The sequence below is a fragment of the Thamnophis sirtalis genome, unplaced genomic scaffold, assembly GCF_051295495.1.
Source record: "Thamnophis sirtalis isolate CommonGarterSnake01/CBP01778 unplaced genomic scaffold, rThaSir2_p1.2 scaffold_2, whole genome shotgun sequence".
NCBI classification, from domain to species: Eukaryota; Metazoa; Chordata; class Lepidosauria; order Squamata; family Natricidae; genus Thamnophis; species Thamnophis sirtalis.
Window position 1 is genome coordinate 87,811,840 of NW_028261382.1, and position 10,426 is coordinate 87,822,265.

Consider the following 10,426-nt stretch of genomic DNA (forward strand, 5'->3'; position numbering starts at 1 on the left):
CTGCCTCCCTCCCCCACCACAATATTCACTCTATAAGACACACAGACATTTCCAGTCACTTTTGACAGGGTGGGGGGTGCGTCTTATATTCCAAAAAATACGGTACTTAACCAGATAAGCCTAGATTACTATTGTCTTACTAAAATCTGGTATGAGAGGGAGTTCCTGTTGAGTTTGGAAAAATGGCTTCCATGACTACTATTACTCTGAATGACTTGGCCAACTGTATAAATCCATCTTTGCTGCCCTAGCAGAATAAAGAAGGAGCACAAACTTTTACATTGTTTACATAGTGAGTTATTGTGACTCACCAAGAACACAACAGAGCAAAACTAAAAAGCTGGGAAACAGAATTTTAGCCATCATCTAGGTCCCCTGCAGAGGATGAGCAGGCCAAGGAGCAAACGTCTTTCACATGGAAGAGAGACCATAGGAGAAGAGAAGAAGGTAGGGCAACATTCTTTGATACATGTCCATCCATGTAGGCAACAATCAGCCCTGATGAGGTCCAAGGAGATGGAATTCCAGCTGCAATTTGAAAGGAACCCCACCTTCCAAGGGAGGGGTTAAAATTCCAGGACAGTTAAACAAGAAGGCTGGAGTTCCACAGAAATTGTGTGATGGGCTGTCACAAAGGCATGATTTTTAATTGACTGTAAGCTGTTAATGCGTTTGGGTGTGGAATTCACCCACAGTGGTTAAGTGTCTCCTTTTCTCCATCAAATAATGCTGTAGTATTGATTGACTGGTACAAAATGCTACTGCCTCCCGATCAACCAACCAACATATCCAGAAAATCACCTGTTTTACAGAAGTTGCGTTTGTTGCCAGTAAGCTTCGAAGTTGAATTCCAGGTACTTAAGAAATCATTTATTAAGCTGTATGAAAAAGGTCCTCCTTATCTTTGGGACTCATGTTGTTGCTGTCTGCTTCTCTGGCCCAGAAGCAATCTAGCTGTGAATCCTTGCGCAAGAAATCAAGGGAAGGGGGACTCCAGAAAGAGATCTCCTTAATCATGGCACATCACTTTGAACAGACTGTCTCCTGAGATTAGAGTGACCCCCTTCCCCAATGGGCCTTTAGACCAAAGAGTGTAAAATTATTTGAAATAGTCATTCTAGAAAGGTTCTTCCTTTGATTCAGAGGCCAAATGAGGCTTCATTTTGCTGACTATGTTTTAGCAATAGCAATAGCACTTAGATGTATATGCTGTTTTGTGGTGCTTTACAGCACTCTCAGGGTGATGTACAGAATCAGCCTCCTGCCCCCAACAATCTGGGTCCTCATTTTATCGATCTTGGAGGAATGGAAGGTTGAGTCAACAGCTACGGACTGTGGTAACTGTAACGTGCTCTACATGGGGCTGCCCTTGAAGAGCGTTGGAAGACTTCAGTTAGTCCAGAATGCAGCCGCGTGAGCGATTGTGGGTGCACCTAGGTACACTCACGTTACACCTATCCTCCGCGAGCTGCACTGGCTGCCCATTGGTCTCCAGACACGCTTCAAGGTGCTAGTCGTTACTTTTAAAGCCCTGCATGGCATTGGACCTGGGTACCTGAGAGACCGCCTCCTGCCAATTACCTCCCAAAGACCAATTTGATCGCACAGACTTGGCCTTCTCTGGATTCCATCTGCCAGCCAATGGTGGCTGGTGACCCCCCGGGGGAGTGCCTTCTCTGTTGCAGCTCTGGCCCTCTGGAACGACCTCCCTGATGAGATCCGGACCCTTACTACCCCCCCGGCCTTCCGTAAAGCTACTAAGTCCTGGCTGCTCCGACAGGCCTGGGGCTATTGAAGTATCCAGCCCCACTTTAATTGTGTATGTTGTTGTATTTTAAATTGTTGTTTTGTCTTATTTATCCCCCTCCCCTTTTTATTGTAAGCCGCCCGGAGTCCTCCGGGAGTGGGCGGCGTACAAACCCAATAAAACTAAACTAAACTGAACTGGTCAGGATTGAACTCCAGGCTGTGGACAAAGTTTGCCTGCAATACTACATTTCTAATTTTAATCTTGGATGTGTTTTGATGTTTTATTGGGATCTAGTTAAAGGATAGGGTTATAGCTGCTTCTTGTTTAGCAATCACAATTGAGCCCAAAACTCAGTCATTAAGTGGAGCAGTCAGTAAATGAAATCACCACACCATCTCCTGCAAAAGCCGTAAATGTGAAATCTGGATGAAAGTTACTCTCAGGCCCAGCCTGACAAAATGACAGAACAATCCAGGCAAATTTCAGTACTTTATTTGTTCTGAACCACATAGACAGAATCTTGCAAGACTAATCTTGCAAGCTACTTTTAACTGAATAGATACATCTTGGGAGATTCTGGGGAATGGTTATCTTAAATCTCTTCCTCTTTCTCTGACGCAACTCTTCATAGACATATTCCATCACAGTTACATTTTCAACATTGCCATAACTGCCAATAGTCACTACATGAAGCTTCTACTAATACTTCATTGAAGCTCTAAGGTAAGCTTATCTTTTGATAAATATATTTTTTTCAAGCAAGATAAAGGTTATTCAGGATAAGGATATGAACAGTATAGTAAACATGCCAAAAGCAATTAAACCAAGCTTTGTCTCCAGCCTTGTTCCCAGTCTACTGGCGGTTGCAGAAATCAACATTTCTGCAACATATGTTGATATGGCGAATGTATGATCCTCCATCCACTATCCTGCAATGCAAGGTACATCCAGTCCTAATATAAAGGAAAGTACGTTCTGGAAAAGAAAGAAAAAATACAAGTTGAACATCCAAATGTTTTCCTTTTCACTTTTATACTGATACCTGGTCTATTTCCAAGTTCTTCTGAAAGACCTGGTTATTGCCTTGGAAGTTTTGTTTTTTTATCCCTGATGCTCTAAAGAGGACATGGTGGATTGACCAACTACACAATTTTGACACAATTCACTGTCCAAACCAATCCAATTAGAAGATGGTTTAGCAAGGTGCAATTGGCTATGCACATATGAGCAGAAATTTTGAGAGCCAAAGGGTCACACAAAGCCTGTGTTGTGTTCAAGAAGTGGACCTGTTTAGCTGACATTGTGCAACAGATTCATGTCTCACAATTGCCCAGGAGGGCAAAGTCTGAACTGATGTGGAGTAGTGTAGCATCCATTGCTCAATGGTCATCTCAATGCAGAGGTGGGTTCCTACTAGTTCGCACCTATTTGGTAGAACCGGTTCATTCAAATCTACCGAACCGGTTAGAAGAGGTTCCACCAGTGGACCTGGAAAGCAGGCCACACCTACAGAAGAGTTTCCAAAAAGTTTTGAAACCCACCACTGGTCCTTGGATATGATTATTCTACACTATCATGCTCATATTTATAAAACTCAGTGCCTCTGTGAAAGGTAAGGATGACTACTGCATTTGTGGTGCAATCAGAACATTGCGTGTGTTGAAGTTGTTTTAACGCAAACCAAAGATGCCTTTTAAAAAACAAGTTTACATCATATTCTTATGCATGCCAGTGCTGTGTGTGAGGAAATTTAAGGTGGTTCTGACAAGTGTCATCGGCATCTTCATATCCGGTCACATGGGTGGCAAGCCACTCCCATCCAGTCACATGGGCGGCAAGCCACTCCCACAATGGAGGCCACACCCACAGAGTAGGTTCGAACAATTTTTGAAACCCACCACTGCCTCAATGACTTTCATTTTGGCAACAGGAGTTGTCCTATACTTACTGTTCTGACCCAGGCTTCCCCAGAAGGCAGGAGCAAAGTCTCAATCCCAACAAAACCTCTTTTATTTACACAACTGTGAATTACTTTCATTCACAGTCAGCAAGGCTCATCAGCCCTTCAGAGGAATGTTTGTCCACGCACCTTATCTCGTGAGGAGCCTCTGCCAGATAATTAGTGTCCACACACAGAGCAAAACAGGGGTGGGTTTCTCGCCCTGTTCCAACCAGTTCGGTTGGAACGGGGCCGGTGGCATCCTCGTGCACGCGTGTGGTACACGCATGCGTACTAGTGTCTGCGCGACGCTCCAGCTGCTCCTGGATGATTGCACAGGCGCTGTATGCGTCCTGCGCATGCGTGGAAGCGCAGAACTCATCAAAACTGGGTAAGGACCGCGGGCGGGCGGGCGCACCCTTCACCGTTCCCGGAAGTTACTTACTTCCGGGTTCGGCGACCAACCGGTTCGCAGGGACCGCCGTGAACCGGTTGAAACCCACCCCTGCTCCCCACTCTCCGACTCTGCTGCCAGCTCCATAGGCTGCTGCTGGTGGACCACAACACTTACCTGCAATGACCTTCTGCCTGAAACATGCATGATACATGGATGTTAATTTGCAGGGTGGTGTTTTTTTTTGACATGTGCCATTCGAATATGCACGGTAACAGTTATCGCACATGAGGCTCCCAACTGGACAAATAGAAGAAAAAAAATTGCATTGCAAATAAACCCCCAGAAGGAGTCTGAAAGTTAAGATGTAGCACAGCCCAAATCAGTCTGGAGGCCTAAAACATAGGATGAAACGGTTGTGGAAACTGAGAGTACTTACTCTAGACAAATATGGAAAAGATGGCCACCATCCACATTCCTTTCTATGATATAGGGACACATTTGGAGACTGAGATAGGATGGAGAATAGACATCAGTCTTAATTTGCAACTCCTGGATCACTTCCATTTATTAAACGCTGGGTACATTAAGCTGCTTGATAGCCAACAATCTTGTCTGCTAAATTTCATGCTCATGTATCACACCACTTTTCATGCTTGATCACGGTCCACAGTATTTTTTGGGAGACACTACACAATGACCGGTTTTCCTTGTTACTTTCTGAGAGGAGGCTTCATGGTACATCTAGATTCAGTCACAGTTTTGTTCCATAGAGTATGAGACTTGTCAACTTTCACATTTCAGTGTGTGTTATGTATGTGTGTGGGTAGATATATATTCCGTCAGATCCCATAGATCCTTATCGGGATGCTGCCATTCAGGTGGGGAGAGGGCCTGGGTGCATTCTTTAGTTTATAGCCTTTTTCCTAATGCCTATGTATCCTGTGAAGGGACGTGGTTCAGTGGCTAAGATGCTGAGCTTGTTGATCAGAAAGGTTCAGCAGTTTGAATCCCTAGTACCGCGTAACAGAGTGAGCTCCCGTTACTTGTCCCAGCTTCTGCCAACCTAGCAGTTCGAAAGCACATAAAAATGCAAGCAGAAAAATAGGAATCACCTTTGGTGGGAAGGTAACAGTGGTCCGTGCGCCTTTGGCATTTAGTCATGCCGTCCACATGACCACGGAGACATATTTGGACAGCACTGGCTCTTCAGCTTTGAAACGGAGATGAGCACACCCCCTAGAGTTGGGAATGACTAGCACATATGTACGAGGGGAACCTTTATCTATGTAACCTGTACTTTGATATTCCTTCTTGTGTATGTAAGCAAGAGACACTTGGGGACAATGTCTTGTCACCTTCTCAACCTGCACTTCTCAAAACAATTTCGCACCTGTGGATTGGCTTATTCAACATCGGACTGAGGGGAGGGGTTTCCAATTGCTTTATCATAACTGAATTGCTCGGGAAAGTTTAGATCCTGCTTCCTTTGTTCTGCAATCCCTTTCCTTCAATAAAAGGCTCCTTTTGAAATGTTAATCATTTCAAGAGTTTTACTTTCTTGGACGGAGAGTTAGATCCTTACACTTTCTTTGGAGAGCGGGCAACAGAATTTATTTTTAATGTATGCCAAGGTGCTCCCCATAAAAAGATTATCTTAATCTTGGCATATTATTCAACTATTTGTGATTGGTCCAATATTTCATGTGTAAGAAAAATGTACAGTTTGGTGTAGTGGATAAAGCATCAGGTTAAAAGTGTGGAGGCTGTAAATTCTAACCCCATGTTCAACATGAAAGCAGCTGGATGACCTTGAGCCAGCCTCTGTCTCTTAGCCCTAGGACCAGAGGTGGGCTCCTACCAGTTCGCACCTATTTGGTAGAACCGGTTCGTCAAATCTACCAAACCGGTTAGAAGAGGTTCCGCCAGTGGACCCGGAAAGCAGGCCACACCTACAGAAGAGGTTCCAAAAAAATTTGAAACCCACCACTGGTCCTTGGATATGATTATTCTACACTATCATGCTCATATTTTTAAAACTCAGTGCCTCTGTGAAAGGTCAGGATGACTACTGCGTTTGTGGTGCAATCAGAACATTGCGTGTGTTGAAGTTGTTTTAACGCAAACCAAAGATGCCTTTTAAAAAACAAGTTTACATCATATTCTTATGCATGCCAGTGCTGTGTGTGAGGTAATTTAAGGTGGTTCTGACAAGTGTCGTCGGCATCTTCATATCCGGTCACATGGGCGGCAAGCCACTCCCACAAAGGAGGCCACACCCACATAGTAGGTTCGAACAATTTTTGAAACCCACCACTGCCTAGGAAGAATACAGTGGCAAGCCACTTCTGAAATCCTGTCAAGAAAACTGCTTGCTGTTTGCCCAGACAGTCATCAGGAGCCAATACCAACTCAAGCAAAGCTTAGCATAGGGACAGGCAACGAAGTTTACCTAAATCTTTCAGCTCCTCATTTTGCAGCTCTTGGTGGCCCTTCCAGAAGCATCCCCAACTATCAGTTCTCTAGCATTTTGAAATGAGAAGCATGCATTTTCTATAAGTATCATGGTTTAAAAAAACTATTTCAAAAAATGCCAGCTCCCTCATGATAGTGGGAGTCCATTCACTTTATATCACTATATTGCCCAATTCAGGTATTCAAAAATATCTCTAACACATGTGGTCCTTGACCACCACAAATCTGCCCAGCATTCTTTAGTGAAACATTTTGAATGCTGCCATAAATTGTAATTATGCTTCCCAATCAAATTAACAGTTCCAATGGCCAGCTAATGATTTGGCACAAGGATCTGCAGCTTCTGGCTAAACTTGGTTAAAAGCTTACCCGCTGTGACGGTGAGCAGAATCCAGAACCCGAGTGCCAGAGACTTGTTCATGATGTGAGTTTCTGCCCTCACATCAAATATTTTCTTGGTATTTAACTATTGTATTGCAGTGGCATGTAGGAGGCTCCAGGTAGCAGGATCGTTAACTTAAGAACTTCAGCAAGTTCAAGAAAAAGTAAAGGTAGACTTCAATCCCAATTTGGGGATTGAATCACAAGTCTTCAATCGAATTCTGCATTCAGCAGATTATCCCACAGATATTTACAGGCACACAATTATAGCAGTCTTTAACTTAACACCTAGTTGGGTGGAGAAACTGGCTACAAAGGCTTTCCTACTGATCAACTTGAATTGCTCGTTGTTGATCCCTCTCCTGCATTTCTCGCTTCTCCACAATTGTTTTAATCACCTGACTTTCCACAAAGGGAATGGGATGTGTATTTTTTTTTTGCTTTTGGGCATGTCCACCGTATATGATAATACAAACCAAATATCTGATGATATTTTCAACATTTATCAGACATGTCCTTAAACATCTTTGCCAACCTTGGGGGTGAAAAATGACATCTACAAAACATTTTACAAAGATTTTCTTTATACGGAGTTGACATCGTTAATTTATAATTCCTATCCCACAATTTCTGCCATTTATCTAACTCTATTGTATAACCAAAAATTTTAGTCCATACTATCATTGTCTCCTTTATTTGCTCACCTTCCATTTTGATTCTTAGTAGGTAGCTCTATATTTTCTTTATTATTTTTTCATCAATCCCTGTTAATCTAATTCTGTTAATTCTTTATAAAAAAAAATACATTATAGCGTCTTTCTCATATCAAGATTGTATCTGCCCATATGACAGATTTTATATCCTTAAAGGTAATAACATTGCTAGATGATGTCAGAATAAGTGAGAAAAAAATAAGTAAAAAATACCTAGTGTAAGTACAAATCTGTTTCTTATTTGTAAAATATCACTTTAGTGCTGTCTACTTCTAATTAGTGAATTATTCACTAGTCCTGAAAGCTTTTTACAGGCACCTGTATCAGATTAAATTTCACTTGTACAGTGTATATCCAACCTTCAGATCATGTCCTAATTATTTAGGTGCATGGAGGAGGCATATCACAACCTTCTTGAATCACCTACTCTAAACAAACAAAGATAATAAAGTCCCCTTGAAATTTAAACCCCATTTTTTTTTTTAGATCAAAGCAATTTGACTTGACTTGGCCATTGGAGTTAAATTCCTTTTGCAGAACAGGGTGAATTCTTCCACCCCTAATTTTCCTTTCATGTGTTTGCATGGACTGCTTGCTAAAGCAGGGTGTGATTGTACAGATCCAGCCTATATTTATAGAATGTTTCAGTGCAAAAGAGCTGCATAGATATCCAGCTAAATGTGTAAAGGGGTTCCACCACAAAACCGCGCTCGACTAAACCGCGTCCGACTAAACCGCGTAGCTGACGTCATCAACAGGGCGACAACAGCGTGGAGACAGAAGCACGCTGTAAACCCTAAACCTAAAATTAACCCCTAAACCTAAACCTAACCCCCCTAAACCTAATCCTAAACCTAACCCTAAACCTAACCCTAAACCTAACCCTAAACCTAACCCTAAACCTAACCCTAACCCTAAACCTAACTCTTAACCTAACCCTAAACCTAACCTTAACCCTTAACCTAACCCTAAACCTAACCCTAAAGCTAACCCTAAAGCTAACCCTTACCTTAAGTTGAATTGGCTTGCTTTCAAAGCGCTATTAAAAGCGGCCTTCTTTCTCCGTGCGGCTTAGTCGAGCGCGGTTTTGATGGGTCACGGTGTAAAGGATGTCCCCTCTACTATTTATATTAACATTGGAAGTGTTAAACAGAAAGATTAGATAAGTCTGAGAAATTAGAAAAGAAAAATACAAATTACAGGCTTTTGCAGATGACCTGGTATTTATTCTAAAAGAACCACAAAAAAACTGGACCCAAATTTATTAAAAAAGAAGAAGAAGAACATGGTGAAGTTGCAGGATTGAAAATAAATAATATATTAGTTTAAAATGTTACAGATAAATTAAAAAAAGAATTGATGAAGGAGATAGATATTCAGATAGTCAAGAAAGTAAAATACTTAGGAATTCAATTAACAGCAAGATGTGCAACTATTAAAGAAGATAATTACACTAAGCTGTTGCAACATATTAAAGTAGATCTGGAGAAATGGCAAAACTTGCAATTATTGGTGGTAGGAAGAATAGCTACAATAAAAATGAATATCTTGCCAAGATTATTGTTTTTGTTCCAAACAATTCCGATAAAGTTAGGGGAAAAATATTTTGAGGAGCTAAATAAAATAAGGTTAAAATATATTTGGGAAGGGAAAAGAGCAAGAATAAGACTGAAAATGTTACAAGACTTCAAAAACAAAGCGGGGGATTGGGTTGCCAGCTTGAGAGTCATACTACCAACCTCTGCACTTACATGGGTGAAAGAATGGATAAATCTGAGGCATAAAAGATTATTAATTTTGGAGGGATATGATCTTCAACTGGGGTGGCACGCCTTTCTATGGAAGTTGGGGAGGAACATGGGCTAGTCCTGGACTCTGGGAAAGGCTCTGATGAAGGATCTGTGTCAGAGGCAGAAAGGGGGCCAGGACCGAATGCCGTTATCAGCTGCCTTCAGAGTTAGATATCAGTGAGGCAGACAAACAGCTGGAGTCTGTTCCCAGGGCGCGCATGCGCAGAGTTGCCAGACAAAGGGAACAGCTAAAGAACAGGGTTGACTTGGGAGTAAGGCCACAGGTGGATGATGAAGGGCCCCTCTCATAGGAAATAAAAGAGGAGCGAAAGGAGATTGGAGTTTGCAGGAGACAATTATACAATGCAATACAATACAATAGCAGAGTTGGAAGGGACCTTGGAGGTCTTCTAGTCCAACCCCCTGCCTAGGCAGGAAACCCTATACCATTTCAGACAAATGGCTAGCCAACATCTTCTTAAAGACTTCCAGTGTTGGGGCATTCACAACTTCTGGAGGCAAGCTGTTCCACTGATTAATTGTTCTATTCCTGCATTCTTGCTACTAATTAGTTCATTCCTGCACCCTTGCCAAGTATTGTGGCATCTGAAAGCTATCATCCTGGCCACTCTCCAAGCCTGATGAAGGCCGGTAATTGTGAGCTATCTTGAAAGACTGTGAGAGAGGAAAGCCTTTGCTGGAGAGGAGTCCACTGTACATTAAATAAAAGAGGTTTCTTGGGATGAGGACTCAGCTTCGTGCTTCTGGGGAAGCCTCGGTCAGAACACCAAGTCAGACTGGATTAGATAGACTTTTGATCTGATTTGGTAGCCATCCCATAACAAGGCAATATTGGACCAAGCTGTGTGAGCTGTTCACAGCCTTGTGACCATATTCATCCAAATATGATGAAAAGGCATGCCCTTCAGAAGCCAATTATAAATGCCACACCCATTGGAGGTGGGATGTAATTGGAGAGCAGAG

General features: G+C 42.4%; 1 long non-coding RNA gene across 1 annotated transcript; it reads right to left on the reverse strand.

Moving 5' to 3' along the window:
• Positions 1-2,259: 2,259 nt before the first annotated feature.
• On the reverse strand, positions 2,260-7,034 carry LOC148048983 (uncharacterized). The gene is made up of 3 exons (XR_015695371.1): positions 6,928-7,034; positions 4,261-4,383; positions 2,260-2,725 (listed from the first exon to the last, which is right to left on the reverse strand). It is a non-coding gene; the product is annotated as an uncharacterized LOC148048983 (long non-coding RNA).
• Positions 7,035-10,426: the final 3,392 nt, after the last annotated feature.